The following is a 16,490-nucleotide window of genomic DNA, read 5'->3' as shown; positions in this document are numbered from 1 at the left end:
GCCCCTTTATTCTACTGCATTTTCATTGAGTTATTTAAGCTCAGAGTGGAAACTAGCTCAGTGTGCAAGTGCTTTTCATTAGAATAAGCCAGATGCACTGGGTTTCATCCACTATGAACTGAACAGCCAAGCTTCAGTTGAGTAAGAAATGAGAAAAGAACATTTTTTTTACAGGGAGAATTGCATTGGACATTGAATCTCTCCATGGGTCACAGCAGCGGCCAGTGCAGGAGGCAAAGGATGTACCTGCCAATCTGCCCTCGCTATTACCGTTTATAACTGATGCTGTGACTTACCATCACCACCACTAACACCATCACCAAAGGTGACATGACTCTCTGGGTTCCCGCTTCCTCCTTGTTCTGCAGACATTCTCTCTATACTCTCAGCTCTTAGGCATGCAGGATAACGGGGCGGGGGGAGATTTGAAGGGACCTAGAGCTGGATTCTTCTTTAGTTCTTTATGGAAAAGCATAAACTCAGAGGTAGACAATAGAATTTAAGATTTATACTGTGTTTTCATTGACAGTGGGGATATCTTACACTCAACCGACTTTCTGCTTTGTGTTGGATATTAAAATGAAATGATTTTCAAGCTATTTCCCTTCTCTTAGCATCTTTTAGGAATCCCACCCCCACCGGCCCATCCAACTGTCTTCCTTTGGGAATTTCAAAGAAGGAAACCTTTCACCTGAAAGGAATCCTGGGCACATTTGAGTGCTTGGAGCTCTTCTAGCGATATTTATGAAGTATACACCAAATGCAAGGGGTTTTGTGCCCTAACTGTAGGTAAACTTGAGTTCCTTAGTAATTTATGCTTATTCTCAGAGTTCCAAGATTAGGGAACACTGTGTCTTAATGTCAGGAGAACCTGGTTTCCTTACACTTAGTTCCTTCTTTTTCTCCCCTACAGTAAATACAAACCATCAAGCCCGTCACTGCATAGTGTTTACAGGGGTAGTGGGACAGCAGTTACTGACAAAAAAGGAGTCTCACGGTCTCTTGGCTAATTTTAAAGAGCTCAGCATGACATGTAATCTTGATGGATAAAGTCAAGATAATAGATTTTCAAAACCTATGATTAACCCTTTTGTGGAGTGCCTGAAGACAGTGTGGTTCATTTTGCCTCATATCTAGCAGATTTTTCCTTTAGCGTTATTATTCAAAATGTGTTCATGTGTCATGAAAATGTGAGGAGGGAATTTCATTATATTTTTAACAAAAATAAATAAATACGTCACTACCAGGAGCCCATGAGCAGCTAGTGATCATGCTGGCGTTCTTCCCGAGGCACCTGCCCTCTCCTTTGCTCTGTGTTTATATGGGATCTCTTCCTGCCCCACCATTTCAGTCACACCACTAAATATATGATTCTTCAATCTTCCAAACTCCAAAATCCTACATTTTCAGCTACCTGCTTGGGCAGCTCTTCTCAGTTGTTTTGCCTGTACTTCAAACTTGCCATATCTAATAGTAACGCTATTATCTCCCCCTATAAATCAGACCCTCCTCCTGAACTCTCCTGTTCAGCTAACGTCATCAGCATATATATCATTACCTGGGCTGGAAGTCCCTTTAACCTCCCTCCCTTCAAGTACCCACTGATCTGAATCAGCCATCAAGTGGAGTTGATACTATCTTTAAGTCAATTTTGGGTCTATTCCCTCTTTCTTTTGTCCCATTTTGAGACACACACAACCCTCCCCCCAAATCTTATCTCCTCTACAGCTGAATTATCCTCCCAACAACTGAAACTAATCTCCTTGACTACTGTCTGCCCTTCATCCAATTATCCTTATGTCAAAGACACCTTTCTACAACATTTATTTACGCATTTTATTTTCCTGTCCAAAACCCTCCCATGGAATCAGAATATTTAGAGTCCTCAGTAGGGCCACCTCCTCTGGGAAGCCTTCCTAGGCAGCCAGTCTCTCTTAGCCCACAATTAATGCATCTTTGGTGGATCCACTATTTCATATGTTTATTGTCAATAATAGCTATTTATGTGTCTATATTCTCTCCACCTTGAAATTGGGACTTCGTCATGTATCTTTGAATCCAAAATGCATGGCAGAGAAACAGCCAGAAGCACTAACAGATCGACATAGAACCTCTTCAACCTCCACAAAGTGCCACCAAACTGACTTGCCGCCACACTCCGCACCCTACACGCCCCTCTGTTCCGCCACATAAAATGGCCTAGTCGGGCTCTTTTGGGGGCTTGCTCAGACCAACACACATGATTGAGCTTTAGGGTATGAATGTATGATGCAACAAGAAAGAAGAATAACTCATGGAAGTCACAGAATAGGAACCATGGTGCCACTGAGCCAGGCAGAGACCGGAGCTGGAAAATGGCTCTGGGTTGGAGCAGCTCCAGACCTCAGCACCCGTCATGCAGAAGCGTAACTCTGCTCTTCGGCAAATGATGCAGCACTGCTTTACCCTGCATTTCTACTGCTGCTGCCCTCGCTTCCTCACCCTCTATTATCTACATGTGTCCCCACTCTACAGTTTCTACCTCTTTGTAACATCAATTTCTTTACATTTCTCACTCACAGTGCCCTTCTCTGCCTCATGGTTTCCCTACTGCACTGCCCGATTCTTTTCATTTCGCAATGTGATTTCCCAGGACAAAGACCCTAATCAACCCAGCTCTTCCCAGATTGTGCAGACCTTATCAGGCCAGGACATAGGTCAACTATGGATTGGCTGCCTTCAGATCAGCCGCCTGTCTCTGGTCCAACCAGCCTGTCCAGTAGAGGCAGGGTCACATGACACAACACACATCCATCTAGTCTGCCCATCATCATGAGGGGGGCATCTATCCTTAACCAAAGCTGGTTATGACAGTTCTACTCTACTTGTCCAAAAAACCCAATGATACCACATGTTCCTAACACCACACATACCCAGTGACCCTCTTATATTCTGCAACACTCTGAAACTCCCTTCCACCCATCTTCTCCATTGAAATCTTATCCTTTGGAAGATCCAATTCAAATACTATCTACCCTATGAAAATATTACTGAATCTCCTAAGTGGTATCAAGCTCTCATCTTCCTATAATCACAAAACACTTAATGCTTTTATTTTAAGATGTATTTATCACACTCTGTCTAGTGGCAAATATTCACATATGTTTTATTGTCAACATGGATTGTATATTTCTTAAAGGGCAGGCCCATAGCTTTTATATTTTGTTTCCCACATCACACCTAAGACAGAATTTTGATAACAATAATAATGTGCTGAACTGAATTTTAAATGCTCAATTCTAAGGACAATTTAGAGATGTCAGCAATATAATCAGCTGTCCCTGAATTATTTTCATGGAGTAAAGATTATCCCTAAAATATATCCTATTTATATTACAATATGTGTTGTATCATAGATTTCAAGTCCCTCTGCTTCCTCCATGCCTCCATTAATTCCTTTCCAAAATCTTCCCACTACTTTTATCCTGAGACCTCGGTATAGAAGTCCGACTCTCTGAGCCTCCATTTCAATCAGAACAACCCTCTGTCAAGATCCCCAGGGCCTGGAGATCTGCTCACAGCACAACCTCCATAAGAGCTTCTTTCCCAGCAAACCCCACTAAGACTCTGCTTCCTGAGTTTGAAGTTTGGACTTCCTGTTCAGAATTCCAAAAATTCGCAAATGTGATCTGCCACAGATGCCAGCTTGAAAATCAAATGGGCTTTTGCCTTTTCACAAAAATGTGAAAGGGGCTTAATTTAGCTCAAAGCTAATAAATAGCTCTGTTTTTTGTATGATGAGTAACATCCAACACTTTGCATGACTAATTAAACAATTTGGAATTTGCTTTGAAGGCTAAGCCGTTCTTAGTGATTTTAAATTACTAACTGTTCTAAGCTGGAAATAATACTCCCAATTGTTAAAAAACTTTAAAAGAACTTCGACCACTAGGCAGAGCTTTCATAAAACAGTTTAAGCATCTGTCAGCTTTCTAGATCTAGAAATACCCACAATTCTTGATTCTTCAAGAAACTATTATCTAATTTGAGGATATCCTGGCCTCCAGCTTCCTACTCTTTCTTGGCACTTGTTTTCACTCCTTATAACTGCCTCAGGCAAAGCCGGAGTAAAACAGAGATTGAAGGTGAAAAGTTAAATAGAAATTTAAAACAGGCTGTTGTTATAATCATCTGTCTCATCTTGGATGTTAACTCTTCCCTGGCCCTTTTTCACTGAAAAAATATATTCCACATTTTATTTCCCACTGTAATCATCCTGCTGACTCAGGCATGATGTTCTTAGACTATTTGGCAAAGCCCATGTCTCAGTAACTCTGTTTCCAAAGTGCAAGTCAAGTATTTTGTCTTTTTTAAAAGTAAAATTGGGTGGGAAAGTGGTTTGAACCCAGCGGCCCATAAAGGGTTATTAAGAACTCATGCTAATAATGAACTAGCAGAAAGAGAAAATCAGGAAAACAATGCCATTTATAATTGCATCAAAAAGAATAAAATACCTAGGAATAAACCAAACAAGGAAGTGAAAGACTGGTATTCTGAAAACTATAAGACACTGATGACAGAAAGTAAACACCAATAAATAGAAATCTGTCCCATGCTCGCGGATAGGAAGAATGAATATTATCAAAATGACCATCAGCCCAAAACAATTTACAGATTCAATGTAATCCCTACCAAATACCAACAGGATTCTTCAATGAACTAGAACAATGAACTAGTTCTAAAATTCATATGGAATCACAAAAGACCCAGAATAGCCAAAGCAATTCTGAGAAAGAAGAATAAACCTGGGGGGATTAACTCCATGATTTTAAGCTCCACTACAAAGCCACAATAATCAAAACAATTTGGTACTGGCACAAGAACAGGCCCATAGATCAATGGAACAGAATAGAGAGCCCAGATATAAACCCACGCATATATAGTCAATTAATATATGATAAAGGAGCCATGAATATTCAATGGAGAAAAGGCAGCCTCTTCAACAACTGATGTTGGGAAAATTGGACAACTACACACAAGACTATGAAACTGGATTACAGTCTAACTACATACACAAAAGTAAACTACAATGGACCAAAAACCTGAATGTAAGTCATGAAACCATAAAACTCTTAGAAGAAAACATAGGCAAAAATCTCTTGAACACAAGCATGAGCAATTTTTTTCCTAGACACATCTTCTCGGGCAACAGAAACAAAATTAAAATGAACAAGTGGAGCTACACCAAACTAAAAAGCTTCTGGACATCAAAGGACACAGTCAGCAGAACAAAAAGGCAACCTACAGTGTGAGAGAATATACTTGTAAATGATTTATCCAATAAGGGTTTAACATTCAAAATATATAAAGAACTCACTCACCTCAACACCTAAAAAACAAGTTAGTTGATCAAGAACTCATGCTCTAATTTGGAAGTTGCTAAGAGACTGGATCTCATCTCAAGAAAAAAGAAGGTGTGACTATGGTGACTGATGTCACCTGGAACTTACTGTGGTGATAATTTCAAAATACATATAAATATGGAATCATTATGTTGTACATCTGAAACTAATATAATGCTCTTGGCAATTATCCTCAATTTAAAAACAAAGACTTCATACTCTCGTTTTCCAGGTTATCATTACCTTAGAAAATAGACCCAGCCATTTTTAAAACACAAAGTAATTGTTTGCAAAACAAAGTTGCTGCAGGAAAACTCAAAGGTAGGTCAAATAGCTGAAAACTTCTCTTTAAGGATTACTTTTTGAGATGTGCAACATATACAGGTTCTCATACTTTTTGGTCTCATGTCTCTTCACACTCTGAAAATGTATTTAGGTTTCCCAAAGAGCTTTTCTTACAGAGTTTATATCTATTGAAATTTACCATATTATAAATTAAGAGAATTTTTAAATTTTCTATTTATAAAATTGCTCAAAATAATTATAATAAACCCATTACATATTAACATATGTAATATAAACTCTATGAAAAATATAACTCTATTTTCCAAAATCAAAGAAAATTTCCCGAGAAGAGCATCATTGTTTTACATTCTTTACAAATCTATTTAGTATCTGGCTTAATAGATGACAGCTGGATTCTCATATCTGCTCTGCATTTAATCTGTTGTGATGTGTTATTTTGGTTGAAAAATCTGAGGAAAATTTGACTTTCAGCTGGAAAAAAGAGGACCTCACAGATGCCCTGAAAGGCATACTTGGAGAACTGCTGGCCAGATGACATGTCTGTGCCTACCATACATCTCTCGTTGCATAATTCAAATCTAAGCTTTCAAGCTGTTTCTTCAACAAAACATCACTGATGTGCTTAGAATGGGCAGTCTTGAGTTTAAGTGCCTCTTAAACATCACTTCTGGCTACATGTTCTTGGATGTTATGTTTCGTCTCATCTCTTCGTATGGTTATTGGGAGAACTTCAAAACTACCTGACCCTTAGTTGATACAGAAGCACTTTATAAACGCTCATTCTCTCTTTTCATCTCTCCCTGTCTATGATGGTTAATTTTATGCCTTCATTTGACTGGGCCATAAGATGCCCAGATAACTGGCTAAACATTATTTCTGGGTGTGTCTGTGAAGGAGTTTCCAGAAGATATTAGCATTTCAGTTGGTAGACTGAGTAAAACAGATTGCCCTCCCCAATATGGGTAGATCTCATCCAACCCACTGAGGGCCCAAATTGAACCAAAAAAAGGGGTGGGAGATGACTGAACTCTTTCTCTCATCTTGAGCTGAGACATTGGCTTTCTCTTGCTCTTGGACTGCGATGTGCACCATCAACTCTCCTGGTTCTCAGGCTTTTGAATCTGGACTGGAATTTACTTCACCAGATTTCTGGATCTCCAGCTGACAGAAGATAGTGAGACTTCTTATCCTCCATAATCATGTGACCCAGTTCCTTATAATAAATCTCCTTCTAAGAGATATATATGCCCTCTGTTCTGTTTCTCTGAAGAATCCTGAATAATGCATCTTCTCCAAATGCCTTTTTACTTCTCCTTTGCTAATGTTCTTATCTCTAACAAAACATCACCCTTGTCACGGGCATTTGTTTCATAGCAAACATCTGCTGTTTGCTGCCCAAAATCCATGCCCCCTTCTGGAACCTCATTTTTCCACTGGGTGACTTGGGTGGCATTATCTCTGCTATGGGCTTACTCCAGTCAAGACAGGCCACCTGCCCAGCAGGATGATTTGTTCAGGAACCCAGCAGAAGAAGTTGCACTCTTCTCTAGACTTGATAAAATGAGGATGTGAGGCATAGGTCACTGCAGCCACCTTTTTCCACGAAAGGGGCCTGATTGTGCAGGCCGCAGATGTGCACAGGAAGCTCAGCCAAAGAAGAAGTCCTCTGTGCACAGTTTGAGCAAACCGCACCTGAAGTCAAACCCTTAGGGACTCCCAGTTATGTGAGCCAGTGCATTCTCTTCCTGCTGAGGTAGTTTGTGTTGGGTTTTCTATGACCTTTATGATGCAGAGTCCTGGTACACTTCTCTATGCAGAAGCTTTTCTGAATTGTTTCAGCAGCATTTCCTAAACTGGGGACCTCTGTGAATAAACTCAGGCTAGGGCTGCTGCAGCCCTCCAGCAGTACTAACACCCACACATGGAAAAAAACTGTGCGCTAAGATAGGGAAATCCCATCTGAATTGCACTGTTTGAGCTGCTAAAAACCCATCTGGGTCTGCTGCCCTGCACTCCTCAATTCTGTGAGCCAATAAATTACCTTTATGCGTGAGGTGATTTGGCTTCAGTTTTCTGACACTTGTAGCCAAAAGACTCCTAACCAAGGAACTGGCAATTGTGGGCATTCACACATGGTCATGAATGATTTGCACAACCATTAATAGCCAAGTTCTATATAAAAATATGCCTGAGACCTTGTCTTTAAATCTTAGTATTTGACATTAGCTAAGATGGTTTATCTAAAGAAAAGCTGGAAAAGGGTTTATTCAGCATGGCTTTATACAAAACCTCCTGCCTTTACTTCCACATTTGCCTTGATTGTTGTCATCTTGCATCCCAGGCATGGAGCCTAATGTTTTTGCACACTCTATCACATATGCTGTGCACCTTACTCCCTTTCCAATTTCTAGCAAATCCCTAAGAATTTCTTTTTCTAATGACTGGAATTTCTTGAGTGAGATTTATTCTCTCAGCCTCACTGTAAGCAGGGATTCATTTAGAAAATTCTGATGCACGGGAGGTATGTTTGAAACTTGTAATCTACCAAGAGAAAATATCCTACACATTTCAGCTAAGCTACTCCTACCCAGCCAGGGTCAACTAAATGCAGAGGATTACCACTTTGCTTTTCCCACTTAACCTGTTCTGCTTGGTCCTCAGCTTTCAGCACATGCTCCAGCATAAAGAAGAGAGAAGCTCCTTAAGAACTTTGCCCTGGTTTGGGCAGCCCACTAGCTTCAACACAAACCTAGCCTATGGAAAGGCAAGTAGAGTTAGCCATTGTGAGAGAATTGGACCATGGAGATCAATCGAAGCATCTAAATTGTCTGACTTGGCTATGACCACGAATCACACTCAGCAGATTGCTGCGCGTCATCAGGCCACCACAAGGAAACTGTCCTTCTGCCTCCATCCCTTCCTCCCCAAGCTCCTGCCAACTGTGGGAAGACCCAGGTTTCATAGGCCCTGAAGTTTAGACCATTTGAGTCCCCTCTTTAAGAAAACAAAAATTTTAAATAAAATTTTGCAAGTGGCCTGGGCAGGTGAGGAGCCCTGAAGCCTCAGTTTCGTTAGTTCATGGGAAACCCACCACTGCCCCCCTGGAGAAGAGACGGGATCCCAAGGCTCAGAGTACCATCCTCGTGTAGGTTCTTAACATTTGCCTTTTGGTTACCATTACATTCCTATAAGCTTTTTCTGCTTTATTTTGATTTTTTCATGGAAGAAAGGGAGATGAAAACCATCAATTAGGAAATTCTCAAAACCTGCAATAAAACTCAAGAGAATTCTAGAATGTTCTAAGTGAAAGAAATAGTAACAGCTAGATTGTCGATGCCTTTCATTTCCAGATAAAGAAACAAAAGGCTAAGAACAGGCCAAAAGCCATGGAGCTAGCAGAAAAGTCAGGATTAAAGCCATGACTTGACTGTAGAGGCTGTCCACACATTCCTCCACCTTCTCTGTCTCTCAAGGCCCAGCACTGTCTTCCAATAACTTTTTTCAATGAAAAGGTAAATCTTTCTTCCACCTTGTGAGAAAAGGATTTCTCCAAATCTCCTCTTAATGGAGAAATAAGAACATTTTGAAGTATTGTTAACGAGTTTGAACTTAAGCTCAGCCATGTGCTAGTTAGGTAACTTTCAGATCGGTACTCAGTCATACAGACCCTCCTGTGTCTTTACCTGTAAAATAAAAATGACACACCTGCTGGGCAAGGTTGTAGGTTGGGATAAGATAGTCTCTGTAGTACTTCCGATTCAAAATGCAGACCATGCCAACAGATCTCCCTCGGATCCCCCCAAAAGCTCTCTGAGGAAAAGCACAGAGGTACAGAAGGGAACCTGTTGCTCAAGTCACCGATAAAAGCAAGATTTTAACCCATTCAACAAACCTCTGCAATACGGACAGTGGATAGGAGCGGGCAGACAGCAGAGGAGCAGTATCCCCTTCCTTACAGGGAGCAGAAATGGTAGGATGCACTCTGCCCCAGAGAACATCAAGCCCCAAGGAGGGCTCTGAGCTCAGAGCCAGGAGATTAAGAGTGAGAAGTAGGAGATTAAGAGGATATTTCCAAACTGCACACACACTCCAGCCCAAATTCCCATCCTCCCTTCCTCTTCCCACACTCAAGTTCAGGCAGCAGATGAAGTGTCCTCAACACTTCTTGCAAAGCCACTGGACAAATTACCTGAGGAGACCCAATGCTTCCACCATGGGGACTGGCTGGTGCCCCTGAGCAAGGCCCTTCCCATGAAGTGAGTGTGCCAATTTCCCAATGAGAGGAACTCACCCTTGTGAGTGTGTGTGTGTGTGTGTGTGTGTGTGTACACACACACATTAGTGTGAGAAACTCAAACTAACCACCCAAGGCTTCCTTCTTAAATGCAAACACACAATTAACTACCCCCAGGCCTAGAAAGCGTACACAGCAGTTCAAAAAGAAAAGACCAAAATAGCAAAACAACTCAGAGGAAACAGAGAATTCAAAAACAGAAGAGGCACTTCTTAAAAACTACAATTACCATAAAACGAGATCTAAGAAGCTGTTGAATCTAGAAAATAATGATGAGAAACCATGAAACAAGGAACCACCCGAGAACAAAAAAAAATAGATTTCAGGGGATTAAAAGGATAATTGCTTAGATTCAAAAGAAATGTAAGGTTTCCAAAATAAAGTTGGAGAACTCTCACAGAGTGTGTACACATGATCAAACAAGTAATATAAGAGACTAGAAAAGCAATCTAGGAGATTTAACTAAGAGAAGTCTCAAAAGAGGACCAGTGGGAGAAAACAAATCAGAAATACCTTGATGGATCACATCAGGAGAGGGGTTTTGAAAGGAGCCCAAGGAGCTGCTGCTCTGAGCATCTTAGTGCACTTGAGCTCTTAGGCACACCTTGGACTGTTACCATACACAGGTTACTTTGATACCAGAACACAGGGAATTCCAGTTAGTGAAAGGTCTTTTGCTTTTTGTACATTTCTCTTCTGGGTGTGCCTCGGGTCTATGGTGCCTTTGGGAGGCTTGGTGATTCTCATAATCTTCATCAGTCTCCCAAGCCTCCCCCAACTAAACATGCGTGATTTCTACATGAAAGCAACTTCAAGGCAAGTCCTCAATGTCACTCTCCCTTTTCTAATTAAATTGCCATCCTATGCTCTTCACATGGAAATTCTGGAGTCCCTGTGCTGTGACCTCCCCTTCATCCAGTTGTTTAAGGGATACACTTTAGCGGGTCCCACTCTCCCCTCAGACGCAACCATCTTAAATAGTTTAACCTCTGTTCTATTTCCCTCCACCCATACAAAGCCAGGAGACATCTTCCTTAGTAATTAGCTAGCTACCTTTGCCAAGGGCTTAATCACAACAACAGTTACCTCTCTTAAGGGCTCTTTTTATTCTAGGCACTTATCTCTGTTTTTGCTCTAATCACTGCAGCCCTACAGAGATGTTATAATCCCCAATTTGAAAATGATAAAATTGAGGCTTAAAGGAGTTAAATAATTTGCCCAATAGCAAAAAATTAAGTAGAGGAGCACAATTTTTTGCTCAGGATTATCTGACTTCAAGGTCTATGCTTTTTACATTTGTCATAGCACTGTCCTAATAACTTATATTTCCATTACATTTTATAAGTACATTTATATATTATTCTAGTTTTGTTGTTTGAATGGCCCTACAAAGTAAGTCATTATTCCCATTTTATAGGTGAAAATACTGTGGCTCAAAGAGGCTAATGGTTGCCCTTTGGTCACATGATGCATTCTCATTACCACAAACAACTGTTTTTAATGACACTTTTCTGCTCAATTTTCATCATTGAACAAGCATTGTACCCTTACAAAATATCAAGTGTCGCTACAACTGTGAGGTTGTATTTCTCTTGCCAATTGTTTCACGGCCAAACCCTTCATTCTATCACTTGACATCTTCCTTAATCTGAGCAGAACCCACACACCAGGTGGGTCTCCTGGCCATGCCCTCGCTTGCAGGGGTGGTCCCCATTTTTAAGTCTGTACTTAGCATCATCTACTATTTCCTAGGACACCCTGTTTCTTCCCTCTACCCACATTGTTACCATTATTTCAATGTCCATCTCAGACTTACCTTGAGCATCTTTCTTATCTCTGACAGCCCATAGTATTTTTGTTCACTTCCCTCTTTGTTTGGCATTATCATATTCAACTGGATAGTCTTCCTGTGCTTTTTTATCCCCTGTAAAGTCTTTGTGCTTTCAAATTATTAGCTCTTCAAGCCAAGGATGGAAACACATTATTTTTTATACCTTCCCTACATCCAGCACTTTGAATCTAGAAGGAGCAGAGCGCCTAGTAAATGCTCAATAAACACTTAAGGACCTGAACTTGTAGCTTTGGAATTGACTGTCAAGCTTCTCTCCTCCCTTATTGTTCAACTTCTCTGGAAAGCTTGCTGGGTCCTCAGGACTCTCCTTTGAGTCACTTGCTCTCTCTCCCACAATTTATAGGCTTATTTTTCCACGGACATGATGTTTTGATGTGCCCCATGCATACTCATTTGTCTTTACTTTCTGCTTTCACAAAGCGGGGTGTGAACTGATCCATGCTTATATTGGTACAGTTTAGTCTTGGAGTTTTTCTCCCCCTAACAGAACCATTCATGTGGAGGAAGCTTTTGATCCAGGATTCAGATATTCAGTCACGTTTTACATAACCAGAAACCATGCGAGGTGGTTATGTAAACTCCGGGTTTGATTTGAATAGGCAGACAAGAGTCTTTACAATTTAGGTTAAAGCATGTTGTCAGTTTCCATTCATTTCTGATGGTCTGAATGTCAACGTTATCCCACAATAGTGCCTTCAAAGAGGTTCTCGTGTGTGTCAGGGGAGGATATTTGAAGACAAAAAAAATATTTTCTGGATCATAATTTTTGGTAATGTTATTTTCATATAAGGCATGCAAGAAGAGATCAAATTTGCTCAGATAGTGAATAACTAGAAAATGGATGGCCTAGATAAAGCGTCCCATTACAAAGGGTCAGCACTCAGAGAACGTGTCTTCCTTTGCATTAAAATGTCTAGGCAATTAGCCACTTCTTTAGACACTGATGAAGTAAGTAATGTTTTGCTGTTGTAGATGATCTTGCATTTTGGCAAGGTCAGCTCTCTATACACACATTCGTTATCATTCAGTGGAGAAAATTCTGGACATTTCTAGAAAGAAATGACACCTGGGGGAGGAAACTTGGAGACAAGTAAAGAAACTGAGGAACCAAAACACAAACTGACCTTAAGTCCACATGAAAATATCAGTTAATAGTGAGAAGTGGGAGATTAAGATTAGATTCAAAAGAAGTGTAAGGTTTCCAAACTAAAGTTGGAGAACTCTCACAGATTGTGTACACATGATAAAACACGTAATAAAAGACACAAGAAAAGCAATCCAGGAGATTTAACTAAGAGAAGTCTCAAAAAAGGACCAGTGGGAGAACAGAAATCAGAAATACCTTGATGGATCACATCAGGAGAGGGGTTTTGAAAGGAGCCCAAGGAGCTGCTGCTCTGAGCATCTTAGTGCACTTGAGCTCTTAGGCACACCTTGGACTGTTACCATACACGGGTTACTTTGATACCAGAACACAGGGAATTCCAGTTAGTGAAAGGTCTTTTGTTATTTGTATATTTCTATTCTGGGTGTGCCTCGAGACATCCTATTTCAAACCCAAATCTCCTGCTTCGGTCCTCAGGACTTTGCTCTTCAATACCACACTTACGACGTCTCTAAGAATCTCTTTGCATGTATAAGTGACCAAACCTCTTATCAGTAGGTTTCTACCTGGAACAATTGGACCATCCATTTCTCAAAGGGCCATAGAAGCATCTCGTGCAACAATTTTGTGCCATGATTAAATGGTCAAGCCATCATGAAGGAGGCGTACCACAGATTTCTATCCTAGTCTGGTAGTACACAGATCGAAGTGGTCTCAGTCAGTTTGCCTGCCCTGGGGACAATATTTGCCTGGTATTTAGTGAGAGGAACCTGGGATTTCTGTATTTTGAAAAGGTAAAGAAGTAGGCTGCATCCCAGAGATTCTACCTGGTGATCTGGAATTTCGAGATGTCTTTCAGTCTGGCATGAAAATGTTTTGTAGGACCTAGTATAGTTATTTTATTTCTGACACACTATTTCAAGGAAATAACTTAGAATGGGAGGGAGGTCTACATGCAGAAACATAAACCATAGTGTTCTTTGAGGAAGAAACAGGCCATATAACTTAAAATATTTTCCTGATTATAACATAATTAAGAACAGTCAATACATTTTAGTACTTACTCTGTTTGAAATTGTCCTAAAGGTTTATATTATTAAAGCATGTATCCTCACAAAAACTCTACTAAGTGGATATACTGATATAATCCCATTTTACAAATGAGGGAACCAAGACACAGAGGAGTTCAGTAACTTGATCAAGGTTGAATGGTAACTGGAAGGTCAGGACTGGCACCAGGAAACTCTTCCTCAACTAGCAACCCACATTCTCTCTCTCATTGCATAATAGTCTCATTGTCTAAAGAACTTGAAAAAACACAGGTAAATATCACAAAATAATTTAAAACCACCCATAATAATCAGACATAATCAGTATTTCCTTTCAGTCATTTTGATATGCATGTATACAATCCTACTATATAACTCCATCTCATGCTGCATTTACTCAACATTATAATGTGGGAAATTTTCCATTCTCTTCCACAAATTACTTTGTGTTCTGCATGATATTGAAGCACATGGATATACATGTCATTTAGTTTGCCTTTGGTTTTAACTATTGTATTTATTTATACATGAATATCTATCTGAGCTTCTGTTTCTGCAAACAGAACTTTCCATTTTAGGAGACACATACCTAAAAAAAAGTATACAATTATAAGTTTTTGCCATATATTTCACAGTGTTTTCCAGAAAATGTTTTATCAGTTAATTTTTTTGTTAAGGGTATCTGACAATTTCCAGAGTACTACACATTACCAGTATCATTTTTTAAATTTTTGCTAATTTAATAGGTCAAAAAATGGTATTTTATTGCCATTTCACTTGCCAGTTTTTGTTCATTGATAGATATGAACATTTATTATATATCTAATGGCCATTTATATTTTTTCCTTGTGCAATTTCTCATTTTTGTGTGTTGTCCTTTTTTTTAAATTAGTGTTTCACTTTCAATTATATGAGCTATTTATATATTAAGGGTAGCATTCCATTTACCCTTTTCACTATTTTTTAAAAGGAAAGAAGCCATAAACTAGCAGAGGGGAGAAAGCAGAGAAAACACTGTGGAAGAACAAAGAAGGAAAATAAAATTAATCTTCCCACAGCACGCCACATTGCCATGAGCTCTGAGAGCTTCTCTACACCAAAGTGCTTCTCAAACTCAAATGTCCTGCTCTGCAAAGCACTGAGGCCCCGACACTTGTACCTGAAGGCGGAGCACAGGATGGTTTCGTTTCCTGGTCTTTTCTTGTCCTGACCAAGGACGAGCTGGACCCCGTATTCTCACAGCAGAGGGGCCACCGTGACCCCGAGCACCGTGGGGTTGGGGTTGCCTAACAGGACTCCAGGACTCCCTTTAACATGAGCTAAGCAAGTTGGCCCAGCAGCTAAAGATCAAAGCCTTGTGCCCTGCCTCCTGGGCCTGGAAGGTGTGGGCGAATGGCTGATTCATATAAAATCACACCTTCAACCAGGTATTATCCATTCAGTGACTAAAAGGAGAGAAAGATCAAGGTTGGCTGGTTAGCTGACTGCACAAGGAGGGCCACTGACACCCCTTTCATTTTTCCAATTCTCCTTTCACCAGATTATGTTTTTGCCTAGCCCCTTTATGACAGGAGTACTACAGACCTTTTCAGTTATAACTACAATCACTCTTTTTTTAATTATAATTAACTGTTGAACTCAAAGCATTTCTCCAAGAATCATGGTATTCCTCAAAGGGAAGAGAGGGAGCCGAGGAATGGCATCCTAATGCCCGCCTTGCAGGTAACGGCGTTGATTCTCAACAGCTGAGAACTCTACAAACTGCCACCTCCAGGGTTTTAAAGCACCACAGATGATTCAAGTCGCAGCCAAGGTTGAGAATCTCCAGGTCAAAATGATGAGTTCAAGTAATTTAGGTCAAGACAGCTAAATCCACAGAAAAGGTGTAAGGAACACACCTGATACCTCCTAACGAAACTGAAAGGGACATTTGTAATTCTTTTCATTCATTTTACAGATGAGGAAACAAGGGCATTAGAAGTGGGTAGAGGCCTGGCAATGTGCCTGAGGCCACACAGCCAGCTCATGCCAGCGCTGAGTCACAGATACCAGGTGTCCGGGGCTGGCCAGTATCCCTGTTACAACTCCAGGCCTCCCCTCTATTTAAAATCATCTTCCCTGTTTTCAAAAAGAGGGTTAAAATACCTCACCCAAATGTCCCCTCACTAACAGAGGATGAGGCACAGATAGATTGTATAATATAATGGGAACCTAGGGCCTTTGCCCCAGTCCTAGCATGCTTGCTATTAATAGAACACTGTTTACATTGGAAGAAAGAGCTTTTTAATGGAATTGGTGTATCTGCAGAATAATGTTCAAACAGTGGAAGACTGAGAGAATATTAGGAGGAAATTTGCTGCTACTCTCATTATTAATTTGTAATGGGTCTTTAACACAACAACAAAGGAAAACATCTCTGACTACCTGTTAAGGCAATGGAAATTATGAGAGAAAAATCAGTGCACTAAACAGCATTTTAGAAACAATTAGTAGAGATGGATTT

Source organism: Manis javanica, chromosome 16 (assembly GCF_040802235.1).
Source record: "Manis javanica isolate MJ-LG chromosome 16, MJ_LKY, whole genome shotgun sequence".
NCBI classification, from domain to species: domain Eukaryota; kingdom Metazoa; phylum Chordata; class Mammalia; order Pholidota; family Manidae; genus Manis; species Manis javanica.
Note: the sequence above shows the minus strand (reverse complement) of the source record.